This window comes from Carassius auratus, chromosome 43 (genome assembly GCF_003368295.1).
Source record: "Carassius auratus strain Wakin chromosome 43, ASM336829v1, whole genome shotgun sequence".
NCBI lineage: Eukaryota > Metazoa > Chordata > Actinopteri > Cypriniformes > Cyprinidae > Carassius > Carassius auratus.
In genome coordinates this window covers 4,321,531-4,334,639 of record NC_039285.1, presented here as the reverse complement: position 1 = coordinate 4,334,639, position 13,109 = coordinate 4,321,531, and the positions used below count along the sequence as shown (strand labels likewise).

The 13,109-nt window shown below is 35.1% G+C and overlaps 2 long non-coding RNA genes across 2 annotated transcripts; one reads left to right on the top strand and one right to left on the bottom strand.

Moving 5' to 3' along the window:
• Positions 1 to 140: 140 nt before the first annotated feature.
• On the top strand, positions 141 to 2,140 carry LOC113061496 (uncharacterized). The gene is made up of 4 exons (XR_003278373.1): positions 141 to 389; positions 1,138 to 1,170; positions 1,253 to 1,553; positions 1,982 to 2,140. It is a non-coding gene; the product is annotated as an uncharacterized LOC113061496 (long non-coding RNA).
• Positions 2,141 to 5,712: 3,572 nt separating this feature from the next.
• On the bottom strand, positions 5,713 to 10,628 carry LOC113061257 (uncharacterized). Its single transcript, XR_003278329.1, has 4 exons — positions 10,172 to 10,628; positions 9,481 to 10,033; positions 8,144 to 8,201; positions 5,713 to 6,774 (listed from the first exon to the last, which is right to left on the bottom strand). It is a non-coding gene; the product is annotated as an uncharacterized LOC113061257 (long non-coding RNA).
• Between the last annotated feature and the right edge of the window lie 2,481 nt (positions 10,629 to 13,109).

The window sequence follows — 13,109 nt, the reverse complement described above, 5'->3', positions numbered from 1 at the left end:
TTTTAATGTGGGCACAATATTTTAATTTACCTTTGACAAATCTTGCCAAGACGGTGAACTAGCATGTATGCAATTTTTACAAATTTCTCCTGAAAGTTAAGTGTGTATGAGTGTGTTTGTGAAGGATTTGCATCGTTTTTTTTCTTTCCTGGTGTAAAATCCTGTAAATGTTAAACTTGTAAATAGTTAAATATAAAATACTTGCGTTCGCTGATTATTTAATTGGATATGAATTGAACATATTTGGCAACTTTAGAAGATGAGCACGTGATCGGTGGGGGAGGGGAGCAACGGTTAGCGTCTGATACCAGAGAAAAGTCTCTGTGAATAAAACGGATATTATCTCAAATATAATCTCGATTACAGATTGCAGATAACGAGGATATGAAGTAAGTGTGTTTTCCTGATTTTCTGAAACACTTATTTGCACAATTATATTTACATTTTGCAATGGCGCCAACCCAGTGTAGTTTAAAATGGAGGATTTGTTTTATTTGCATTAATGTTGCTAAGTTAGGTGCGTATAAAGTTGGTAACTTATATATTATCATTATATATTGGGAAATCGAAAATAGGCCTGTAAACTTAATTTTACTTAGGAAGCATGAACTCATCGCCTTTTGCATGAGCACTTTACTGGATAGATGGAAAGAGTAGCGTTAACGTTATGGTGAGAAACGTTTGTTTTTTTCGGAGTGACACATTAGTCTTTCAATATAAGTCGTATCTAAAACTAGTTAAGATTGTAATCTAAATATATTCGAACTTATTGTTAATAAAGTGGGCTTTGTATGTGAGCACATTTTAATTTTAATTTTGCACTGGATTTATTGGCACAAATCTCTATATCACAGAGGAAACGTTACTTCATTCACTTACATTCTAACTTGTTCCTCAGCCTCAAATACAGTTTTGTGTGTGTGTGAGAGAGAGAGTGTGTGTGTGTGTGTGTGAGAGAGAGAGAGAGAGAGTGTGTGTGTGTGTGTGTGTGTGAGAGAGAGAGAGAGGAAGAGGAGAGAGCAGTAGACAGAATATTTTTAATTGTTTTTAATGAAAAGTTGGAGGATGTCCCAGGATGAGAACAAAGATATGGTACACCTGCTTGTCAAGATTCTAACGTTAATGTCCCACTTCCAGGAACATGAAGATGGACTGGTTTCACATGCAGATGTAAGTATTTAATTTTCTTCTTTCCACTTCACCACATTATATTATGTAATATTATTATTTGTGTATTGTGTGTTCTCTACAGGTTGCAGCATCTGCATCTGAGGTTGAGAAAACACTCAATCTACCTGCCAATCCTCATCTGATTTTGCTAGGTTAGTGTGTCATTGCACATGATGAAGAAGAAACATTTACTGATGGCTGAGATATAAAATTGTTAACATTGCTGTTGTGCACAATTTTTAAAATTGCTTCTTTTTTTTCTTTTTTTCTTTGTGAGTGTCCAGTCAACATTTTTGACTGCAGTTGCAAGTGTTTGCTGTGCACTACATCTTCAACCTGCAGTATCAAGAGGCGGCTTGTTGCACGTTAGAGTTTTTTCAAAGGTAAGTGTTTTCCTTTTTGCGTATGTTTTAATCACTCTCTTAGATCTGTGGTAACACTTTATAATAAGTATACAGTAGTAAAGTAATAAATTATTTGCAAACTAGTTACCTCAACCTTTCTCCTGTGTTCTACTTGTGTTCTTCCATTTCAGTTTTTTCAGTTCATCATCTGAAACACTGTCAAATGTGGTTTTATTCGCATGCCAGACACGGAGAAAATAGGAGAAAGGCATGTAGATCCACATTAAATCCAAACGAGTCAGAATATATATATAGATCGTTTGCAAATGATTTATAAGTGCTTTATTACTTTATACTTATTATAAAGTTTTACAAAATTAATCTAAATTCTAAACCAAATTAATTAATCAGAATTTTGAAAAATGGTTATTATACACTTCAGTAATGTGTAATGCAACTTTGCTTAGATGATTCTATGGAATAAACCCAGAAAGAGGCTCAAAGACCTGCCGAGGCAAGGTAGTCTCCAAGAAGACGGGGAAGGTGGTGAATAAGAAGTCCACTACAGTCAATCCAAAGGTTGCCACTCTACAAAAAAATCAAATGGACTTCAAATGGGACTTCATCTAGGCAAGTGAAGTTACACATACATTTTCATTAAATACAGTTCTTAATACAACTTATTTCACAGTTTACACACATAGAATATTTCTCACATTTAAACTTGTTTAACAAAAAAAAAAATCAACATTTAAAAGTAGTCAGTTGAAAAAGACTGGTGTGACTCATTTTGGTTACTAACGTTGCGTCCCTGTAGTTTGCATTTCATAAAATAAAATAATTTACAGCAAAGAAACGGTTTTATAAATAAAATCCACAAACCTATATTTGACCCCAAAAAAAGTTGTCAGTGGCACTGAGAACTACCCTGAAGAGGATACAGTCCGCACTCATTACAACCCCTATGTTGTTGCGACTGTTCAGTCCCAGGTTACACAAAAACTGTCCAAACACACAGAAAAAATTTGAGGTTGAAATAATATAATGATTTTATTAAAACCATGAATTTTTTTATTTATTTATTTTTTTTTTGAGTACATGCACACTATTAATCAGTTTAGTTGGTCCACTAATGTTGCTCAAATGCACCGTTAACTCTCTGTCCTCTAACCGGTCACCCCACTTTATTCCGGGACCTAGCAATTTACAAATTAAGTACTGGTCATACTAATAGTGTGGAAACAATGAGAAAAAAAAGAGAAAAGAAGCATTTTCCATTTCTATGAATTATAAAAAATTGTATGCAAGCGCTCAACTCTGAAAAAAATTAAATAAGATTTACTTTGCGAAAAGTAAAGAATTTGCACAAATATATTTTAAGTAAATTTGACTGCTCTAATATAAAGTGCAACTCACCTGTCATTCTCAGGTAAAGTCTGCTTAATATTTAACTTAACACTCATGAAGAAATTAAGTAAATATGTTTTATAATTTTTTTGTTTTGTTTTAACTTTTTCAAATTACATCTTAATGGTTAAAATACATTTTAGAAATACCTTTTATTTTTAAATTCCATTTTTATTCCTGTTACAATTAAAACATGGAATAACAATTGTGTAATTATTCCTTAAACATCATTTTTAATGATTATTATTATTTTTATTACTATAATTCTTATTTGTATTATTATATTACTTTGAAAATGACATATTCTACTGTACAAAAGTGATATATTTCCGTCACAATCACATCACATTAGACCGAACCTTTATTTTGAAGGATTGATGTGAAGACGCTTGTTTTTTTTTTTTTTTGTGTGTGTATGTGTGATAGAGCTGCAACTATTGATTATCTTTTCTGTAAACTAATGTGATGTGTGGGTGGAGCTAAATAATCACGAGCGCCAGTAGGCTTTTGCATTGAAAGCGTTTGGAAGTTGTGACATTAGCGTGAGGAAAAAAAACCATCATCCAAAACAAACCATGGTTAACAGTCAGATTCAGCCGTTTATTTATGATCCAGAATCAGATCCTGAGGCTGAAACTGAACGAGAGCAGCAGCAGCAACGACTCGCTCCGAGCGGCGCTCGAACCCGGCATGGGAGGCGGACGCACTAACAAGGAGGCAGAGATATTTGAAGCAGTTTTACTCACCGCCTGTGGTTCCAACACACAATCGTGACCCTTTTTCGTTGGGATTGCATCATCCTTAAGAAATAAACGATGTGCAAATCCAGCGTCAAACTGGGCCTTGTTTGTAAAACAAGCATCTTCCAAATGCAGGGAACAAACAAAAACACTTGCACAACTCCGTTGATGCTCTGTAAAAATAAACTCCATCCACTGGTCCCTTAATGCTGTTTTTTTTTGGTAATCTGTGCAGGGTTGTCTTGCCCTGGCAACCAAAAACACACTTCTTTTGTGACATTTTGCGACGCTCTCGCTCTGATCAGTGAATGTCTGTGCTAAGCCTCGCTATACGTGAGCACGCGCTCTTCCGGCAGAAGTGCCCTTAGGACCCATATAAGGAAATTCTGCTCCATCTAACGTCACACAGAGCCATACTCGAAAAAAACTTTCCGAAACTTGTGACAAACCGGAAGGAGTTTTTTTGGAACAAAAATACTCCTTCAAACGTACAACTTAATTTTTGAAACTTTGTCGATGTTAATCTCCTCTTTAATCTAGTGTTCCTTTTTTTGATTAGCTAATTAATCCTTTGGATAACTTTACAAAAATTACAAGTACAAGTACAACTTCTAACATAATATTGCAACTTTTATTAATTAATACACTAATCCACATCGCGATTTCAGTTAGTGTACAACACTATTTTATTGTATTCATCACAAATGTGACAAATTCTGTGACAATCCACATTATTTGCCTAATTCCGTTTTCATGATTTGATTCCGTGATTGCCTCCATGTTTTTCACATCGTGGAAATCGTAGGGTCCTAAGTTTCTGAAATGTTTTATATTATTATACAATATACATGTTTTTTGTTACGTTCTATTAAAATTCTGCTGATGTTATTTTAACTTAAAAAGGATTTTTCTCAATGTTTATGTTTCAGACTACACCCCTCCCTGGCTACACTTGCATCAGAGTTGGTGACAGTTTTATGCTTCTGAAACGTTCTTGGACTGTTCTACAAATCCTTGCCAGGTTTTGACTTATTACACCAAAATAAGATTCTTGTTCAGAAGTTGTTTACCATTTCTTAAAGGCTGTTTTTAGGGGAACGTACACTCCAAGCCCATGCCCATGCATTGTCATACTCATAGCACAAAGCTAGACCTAAAATGGCTGCTTGTTTTGTGTTTTATATGGTCAACTTAAATTAGTTTAAATATGTCCACAGACTTCTGCAGGGTTCATTTTGCACATTGTCTGTTTTGTAAATTGGTTAATTTTCTTCTCTCTTCATCTCATCTTTCTCTAACACATACAAAGACTGATTCTTCCATTTTGATTGCTTATTTTTTTTTTTTTTGAGAAAGCATTTGAATTATTGGTTGGGCACTTAAATAAATAGTGTTCTATAAGAAATACCCCCTTGGTCTTCTCTTTTCTGTCTATTTGATGCTACTTTTTAGTATAAATGAAATGCCAGTTTGTGAATTTGTTAAAATACAGATATTTTTAATAAAGTTAATGATTGGCAAAATTGCCAGTTCTACGGTTTAGAAAAAAAAAAAAAAAAACTAGAATACAGTAATGATCCTGAAAAATTACGGTACACTGCTGGAAACCTTGCTGCCAGTATATTACTGTTAATTTACAAAAAAAGCTGTAATTCAGAAAACTGTAAAATAACGGTACACAGCTGGAAACCCTGCTGCCAGTATATTACCGTTAATTTACAGAAAAGCTGTAATTCTGGAAACTGTAAAATAACGGTACACAGCTGGAAACCCTGCTGCCAGTATATTACCGTTAATTTACAAAAAAGCCGTAATTCAGAAAACGGTAGTAAAACTGTAAAATTACGGTACACTGCTGGAAACCCTGCTGCCAGTATACTACCGTTAATTTACAGGACAATTTTTTACAGTGTGGCCATAATGTGGAGCATGGTCACCTAAAAGATAAACAACAAGATTTTTTTTTATTTCTTCAGATATTTAGACATATATAAAGACAAACAAAGTCTTCAAATTATAAAATATAAACTAATTCTTTCTAATACCGCATATAGAGTGGACTGGATGAGAGCTCCAGTCTGAACACACTTCAAACACAAAGCTGAAGTCACCACTCTCTTCCAATCTCTCCATCTCAGTGTGAAAGTCTGAGAAAGTCCAAAGCACGTTCCTACAGCATGACCAAAGTCACTAAACTTGGATTTTTTGGCTTATATGAAAAGGAGGGTCTTGCTATCCAACCGCTGATTTTTCTGGCTCTGTTTGAGATATCATTCAAACGCTATAAAATCTTCTAGAACCCATGTGCCAGGACCTATTCAGACATGAATGTCTACTTCTTAGGCTGACCAATCCTCTAAACAGATCAAAAGAGCTTTAATGGCTAATGTGGACTATCTCTACAAGAAAAAAGAAGTGTGTCTGATTTGGAGGAAGAAGGGGCAAGGAAAAAATGAAACACACTTCTTTGATCCTGTGCTTCTTGTTAACTGTGGCCATCTGTCCAAGCCCCTTATTAAGCGACATGTTTAATTAGAAACCAGAGGTACACTTATGCAGGAAAATGATTTTCTTTAATTACGGACTGGATGTGTATGTTATGAAATGTTGTGGTTAGATATTTAGTTATTACAAAATCAAGGATTTTGGGATTGAAATCAGTGTCCCATTAGATAATACTCATGGGTTGAAAATGTAAATTAAGCTCAAGTGTGTGGGTGAAGTGTGTGATGCCCCCTGCTGTGTGTGAAGAAGCTATGAATGTGACAGAGAGCTGTGAGACTCATTGTGTGGTTTCAGCGGACTGTAGCAGCTGTTGGGCTTTTTCAGAGCTGGTCTGATGTTAAGGAGCCGGGCCAAGACGACATGTCTCACTCCCAGACTGAATGATCTCCAGACACAATGAATAACCGCACACTTGTGCTGGGGATACGCCATTGCCCAGATCTGACAAACAGGTCCTGAAATAGATAATTGTGAAAGAAATACGGAAAGAAAGAAATATAAAAAAGACTACAGACAGTGACTGGTGCTCACCCATGGCCCTGCTGGCTCTCTTTAAAACCTCGCCCCCTTTGAGGCATGTCTCTAGGGAGAACCTGTCCCTGCAGAATCTGTTCAGGAAAAGAGTTAGACAACACTGAAACTGAAAAAAGATTCAATAGCTTTTACAAAATACTGAATGTCTGACAGACCTTCTTTAAGACTGGATGAATAAAAACTACCACAGGCTGCCAGAGCATTCAAATCTTAACTCAGCTATTCATCAATAGGGCTAAAGGGGTCGAGATGGTCCTGTATGACTATTTATGGACAAGAGGGGAGATCATTTTGGTTGCAAACAGAGCTGGTTTAGCTAATCGACCCCAAAATAGATCACTCTAAATCTGTCTGCTCTCCCAGAAAAAATCCCAAGTTCTTAAAAATCCCAAAGCTACTCCTAAAATAACCAGAGAATGATCCAGTAATTTCTGAGAAAGACACATATACAATGAAAATCCTCCACAACTGCTGATCAATATACACTACTGTTCAAATGTCTAGGGTAATGAAGAATTTTTTATATATTTTTTTTTAATTATCTTATGTTCACCAAGGCTGGATTTATCTGATCACTATTACAGCAAAAGCATTTGTATTGTGAAATATTATTACATTTTAAAATGACTTTATTTAGTAATTTATACCTCTGATGGCAAAGCTAAATTCAGCAGCCATTACTCCAGTCTTCAGTGTCACATGGTCCTTCAGAATTATTCTAATATGTTGATTTACTGATCAAGAAAAATCTATTATTATTATCAACTTTGCTGCTTGATATTTTTGTGGAAACTTTTTTCAGGATTCTTAAATGAAGAGAACCTTTAAAAGAACTGCATTTATTTGTAATAGAATGCTTTGTGTATATAAAAAAGAAAAGACATCATGTGTCATATGTATATATATATATACATATATATATATATATATATATATATATATGTATATATATATATATAATATTTTTTATAATTATTAGTTATTTAGTATATATTATATTCAGAAACCATCACAAGGATTAATATAATGACCACTTTTTTGAAGAGCTCAGGGAACATATGACGTCTATTCATTATGGCAAAGCAAACATATGGTCATTTAAAAAAGAAATGTCTGCATTCTTTAAGAATACTGAACACATATTGTGATGTGCCAAGGTAAAGCTGACAGTGAGTTCTGCTGGGAAAGTAAATCAGGTCAATGTAATGTCTGTTCTCTTTTACCCCCGTTTACAATAAATTCATTCAACCAGTCAAAAGCAAGCTGTTCTATACACCATTACAACTACAAATAAATCAAAATTTGATATTAATTTCTAAACCATCAATAGTTGTGTAAAAGAAATTAGACAAATGCAGGTGTGATTGTCGGTAGGTGTGATTGTCATATTTTGTTGTATATTTCCAAGGGTTGATTTCTTTCTTAAACTACTAAATGAATTACCTTGAATGGCAGACAGATACACAAAGGAGTCTTCATGTTCCTGGTTTTCCAGAAAGAGCTGCAACACATTTAAATTATTCACTGAAAGCTGAGTAAAGAATTAGGGCAGAGTTAATTAATTCCTTAGTCTAATTATCGCTGACAGTTTTCCAAGGAGCCATTAGCTCAGTTCTCAGCACGTTTACAGTAATGCAAATTAAAACATGTCTATGGCCTACGTGAGGCGAAGTGGTGAGACCGTGAGAAGAATTAAAGAATAACCAAGAATGAATGCAACAGATAACATATTTAAGTGTTAATACCTCAATTTCAATTGAAAAACACAACCAAAAATAAAGACATGATAAAAATAAATATTCAAAAAATACTGAATGAATCAAAAAGGGGAAAAAAAACTTCCCTGAGCTTCACCATGTTACTGGATTGCTAGGTGTTGTCACTGTTAGTGTGAAGCTCTGTGTCCGTGTTTAAGTGTGAATTAGTTGTATTGGACAAAGAAGAGGCTTTTATTACAGAGAATATTAGATGAGACACTGCAGAAAGCCACTCATCATAACTAGATCCCATGAGAGTCTTCAGGTGCCCTCAAGCAAGAGGTTTTACACACCAAACATCCCACCTCATTTATAAATCATGGTCTAGACCCTCACCCATCCTCAACAACAGCCCACAGGAGAAAGAGGAACACTGAAAATAACTGGCCCATATAAACAGTGCCACCCAGGGAAGAGGAGTCTAAGAAACCCCAGGAGAGATGTGCACGTGACACCTGGCTTCTAGCATCAGAGAGAATAAGGCATACTGGGAGAATAAGTGTTTATCAGATGTAATAATACTATGATTATTTTCATTAAAGCACAACTCTAGAACTCAAAATGACCCCCCCCCCCCCCCAAAAAAAATAAAAATAAATAAATAACAGAAGAGGAAATATTTTTATAACCTAAAAGTCAAGAAAATAGAATAAACAGTGATAGATGAAATGGAAATGTTATACAGGAATAAAATACAAAAATAAATAATAATATAAAAATAATTATATAAACATTCCAATATTTTAAAAAAGTTAATATAATAATAATAATGTATAAAAATAATGGTAATATTTTAGAATTTGTTGGATTTATATTTACAATGCATTTGGCTGAGGCTTTTCTAATTATCTAAAGTATATATTTATTTGCTTAGCAGTAGAAAATGTGACCACTCCTTAACTTTCATATCGTACATAATGGAAAACGGAATTTAAAAACATTTATGCAAGGCCAGTTTTACCTGATGGAACGACTCTCCATTACACACACACACACACACACACTCATATATTTCTCACTTACTGTTAGTGGTTTGTCCTTGTTCTGCAATGCCTCCTTGTCTCCATCTCTAACAGAGTGGGTCAGTGAATGCATAGCTACGGCTCAAGTGGGGATGTCTGGGTCAGAGGTCTACTCAGACAAAAGATGTACTACAGGATTCCTCAAATCTTGCCCTGGAGGTCCAGTCTGCTTCAGAGTTTAGCTCCAACTCGGATCAAACTCACCTAGCTGTTATTTTCTAATGATCCTGGAATTGGAGGTGAAGAGACCTGGGGTCTAGAGTTTTTGAACAGCGAACTGCAGGTTGAGCAGGACTGTGGGCAGGACTGTGGGCAGTACTGTGCTTGGTGGCTGTTTTGGGGTCAGTTTTAGGGCGATACGCCCCATGTGTGGCAATAGTGGCCCTCAGATCAGATGACAGTTCTTGGATGACTGGGTCTGGGTGCCTCTTGGTGCTCTCTCAGCATTTACAGAAAGAAGGGTGGCCACAAACCCCATTCCCATATTGAGTGTGTAACTCTCCATTTACACACTAACACATGCCCTCTGCAGCATGGACACTGAACCCCACCAACTGTATGCAGAAAAAGAAATGTATTACTGGCATATAAATGTCATACCTTCTCTGTCTGACACTAGTATCGCTAAATAAAGTAGCACAGCTGATGATATAGCACAACTGTGCCAAGAGAGTCTCAAACACATACCGTACCCTAAATAACAGTCAGAGAGAAGATATTCTTTGTTGCGAGTTAAATGGAACACATCTGGCCAGGAGATGATGTGCTCTATTTTTAGACGACCCAAGTTTCTCTATTAAAACCTCAGTTGAAAAAGAGAAAATGCAAAAGGATTAAACAGCTTAAAAGATTTTGAAGGAAGAGAGGGAACCAATCCATGTTTGAATCACCTTGAATGCATGATTTCTTCTATATCATACCTGAGTGTGCTTGCGGAGCAGCTGTGTATGGAAGACCCTCACACATGATGGCCAACACCTGCAGCAGAGCCAGTCTCTGTCCATGTTCACACACACTCCCCAGCAGGTGCTGCTCTATCTCCAGCAGCGTCATAGATGAGCTGTCCACTTCCCGCTTAACCTCCTCCTGCTGAGCAGCCACAGCCTTTAAATCCTAGAAACAGCACGAAACAGACATATCAGATGTTCAACCACGCTTCATCACCTTAAAGTGTAGCATGCTAAAAAAAAAAAATCTGGTGACCCCAGCATCCGCCTTGAAATTCAAACCATTTTCACAGCATCTGCAAAAAAACTATTTATTTAGATCATTCTGGGAGGGAATATTCCAAGTCTTTAGGTCTAGCAGAAGATAATACTTAAGTAAGCCTCAATTGTTTGGTTTAGAGACATAAATACATCTTTAGGACATCATATTTTATGTGTTATAGTTTGAGCTACACTGGAAACCAGACTGGCAGAGGTCAGCACCTGCCGCAGCAGTAGGAAAAACTTGATAATGATTTGCTACTTAAACTACCATTCAAAGCTTTCTTCTACCCAGCAAGGCTGCATTTATTTAATCAAAAAATAAATAAATTTAAAACAATGAAAACACTAATATGTAGTCTATAATAATAGTTTTCTATTATTATATATTTTAAAATATAATTTATTCCTGTGATGGCAGAGCTGAATTTTCAGTAGCCATTACTCTCATCTTCATCATTGTTACAATATTTTGTTCTAATAATTTGATTTGGTGTTGTTGATCTATGAAAACCGCAAACAAAGTATGGGAGGGCAAGAAACATTACTTATTATTAAGAATGCAAAAAAAAAAAAAACAGTTGTGCTGCTTAATATTTTTAGCAGAAAGTTAAATAGAACAGAATTCATTAGAAATCTTTGAAACATTCTAAATGTCTTTCAGTTTTGATTAATTTAATGCATAAATGTATTGCTGAATCAATGTAAATGTTAATTAAGGGTAGATGATAGTTGACATTAGAGCGATATAATTCATGGTTAATTTAATGACAGCAAATAATATGCTCACAAAGATACTGAACATCAGTATTTTACACAATATCGATTTCAAATTCATCACTAAATATTTAAAAAACAACAACAATTTTCCACAAAACAGTACATAACTTTTGTAGGTTCTCAGTTAATAATACCTGATTAAGTCTGGCGCCTGCTTCACTTCCAGGTGAGAACTGAAAGCCGTGTTTGACTCAACTCACTTCTCCCAGTAGTCTGCACAGACGTTTCAGCAGAAGTGAGATAAGAACCATATCAGGGAACAACCACTTTTATATATAAAAAAATAGCAGCTTGATGCAGATCTATCACTCAGTCAGAGTATAACAACCTTTATCAATCAGCCACTATAAAATGCTAAACTAGTCTCCTAAAATTACGAAATTATGACAACACACTGCTACTTTTGTTATTATATGACTATCTTTTGTGAACCAAATAAAATAACTGAACCACCATTATGGCAATAAGCTCTCTCTTTTAATTGAAATAAGCGAACAGAACTTGACCTGTGGACACACTTGACTGTAATAACTCAGGCGGCAAGGATCTTGGCCACAGCGTCACATTTCCTCGAGCCAGAGTCACCACCTGCTGGTCAGAAATGAGAAACACAGATAAACACGACGGAAAGAATGGCATGATAAACTCACTGGAAACACATTTGGAATTTTTAGTTATGTACTGGATGACAGTACACGTTTTCCACCACACTTAAAAAATACATGATTCCATAACTTGGCTGAACCTGCTGACACTGTGCTGTTTACAGAATATGCAAAACACACTTGCCCACTCACTGGTATGACTCCTATGTTTAGTTCATCATTCCTATTTTTTTTTTTTTTTAGCTCTATCCATTCCAAACCAGGTATTTGCCCGGGGGTTAATGTTATAGGAGACAGGGCACAGTTAAAGGAAACTGCATTTCAGTAAAATTTGTTGGACAATAAAAAACTGAGAGCAGGAACATGTGTATTTGTAAATGTATTTAGAATCATGCCTAAAGGCCCGTCAACACCAAGGACGATACTGTAAAGATAACGATAAAAAATATAGTTCTAAAAATCGTCCTCAATATTAAAGAATGGCAGAGTCATAACGAATGATAAAGGTACAGAGAAATAAAATATCGTTGGAATCACTTTCAGAACTATATTTTTCAGTTGATGAACGATAAAAAAAAAAAAAACATTGACAGCCAATCAATCCTTCCATAAAAAGCTCGAGAACTCAATTTGTGTGTGTGTGTGTGTGTGTGCAAACAGACGATATCGTTATATGCTAATATAGTTATCTTTATAGTTATCGTTCTTGGTGCGAACGGGCCTTAAGGCGTAAAGGACAAATATGTTACCAATGATACAGTAAATTATTAGTACTACATAAATTATTTTATTTTTTAATCTGGTAATTTATAGACATTTTAAATGTTTTAAAAATCTATTACTTTTTTATTTTACTAGCTGAGGATTGTATTACTGAACGAGTGTTGAAATTGATTTTGAGGTGAATAAAATAAATGGCTGGTATTATGCTATTATTAATCATTAAAATTATTAATAGCCTAGCAAATAAAGCATTAAAAAAATATAAGATTTTTAATTACTTTAGACAATAATTACTCAAAATTGGCTAAAAACAA